Source organism: Poecilia reticulata, unplaced genomic scaffold (genome assembly GCF_000633615.1).
Source record: "Poecilia reticulata strain Guanapo unplaced genomic scaffold, Guppy_female_1.0+MT scaffold_232, whole genome shotgun sequence".
Classification (NCBI taxonomy): domain Eukaryota; kingdom Metazoa; phylum Chordata; class Actinopteri; order Cyprinodontiformes; family Poeciliidae; genus Poecilia; species Poecilia reticulata.
In genome coordinates, this window is record NW_007615026.1 from 229,167 (window position 1) to 230,306 (window position 1,140).

Genomic DNA, 1,140 nt, shown 5'->3' on the forward strand with positions numbered 1-1,140 from the left:
AGTCTAATCGTGCCGCGGCGTTTTCCAACATGTGAGTTTTTCCCACTGATGCATTTTTCTGCAAACTGCTGCCAGTTCCTCAGAAAAGCCACACCTGTTTTGTCACGCCGATGATCATCTGACTGGTATCAGATGATCACATAAAAACAGGTGAACCAGTCGCTGCATCTGTCTAAAGGTTGCCGGTTCAACCACCTTTCTCTGTGTCAGGAAATCATCAGCCCTGACGTTTCTTGACATGAAAATGATTTTATTGGTGGTTCTGGATTCCCAGTGAAAGTCATTAGTTCTAATCTCAGAACAAAAGTGATGTTTACACAACCTGCCAGCTGCAGAGCCGGAAAATCCATCCCATAATATCAGAGCACACATGTGGAAAGAGCAGGGCTACCAGCAGACACAACACAGATGGACATTAGAAAGTCATCTAGAAGGAAAAACGTCCAAAACAAAAGGATGAAAAAATTCAGTTACTCCATGAAAAACCTTTTTTTAATCTCTGCATTTTAAATATGAATAAGAAATAAATGAAAGTTTGATCAAAGTTTCCTGATGGAAGAAGCAGCGTGACCTTTGACACGTCTGGACCGTTCTGTCCGCAGAGCATCTGATTTCCCTTTCATTTCATGTAAACACTTACACTGTAAAACTGAGTCCAAAATAAATGACTAAAGTTTCACTTTCTGTCAATATGAAAGTTTGGATGATTTATTTGTTTTTTTCCTGCCAAAAATGGGACTAAAATGTTTCATGTTTAGTTTGTTGAGCTGAAACTTTTTGTGATTTTTAGTTTTCAAACTCAAAACTAAAAATGTTTAAATTTTGTTCATTAATGGGATGTTTTTGACACAAAGAAAAGATGGTAACCATGGCAACACGTTTCCCTCCTTATTAACAGCAAACACAAACAATGAGGGACCCAAACAGGAAATGCTCGGCCTGGTTTCCTGTCAGACAGGAAGCAGCGTGTTTCCATGCAGTGGTTACAGACACTGAGCGGATCAGGAACCGGGTCAGAACCTGCTGGGGTCCGGTTCCTCCAGACACTCAGCAGATCAGCGTCTGGATCAGTTTCTGTAGAGACGCCCCCCTGATACCCCCCCTCTGATACCCCCCCTCTGATACCCCCTCCCCCTCTGA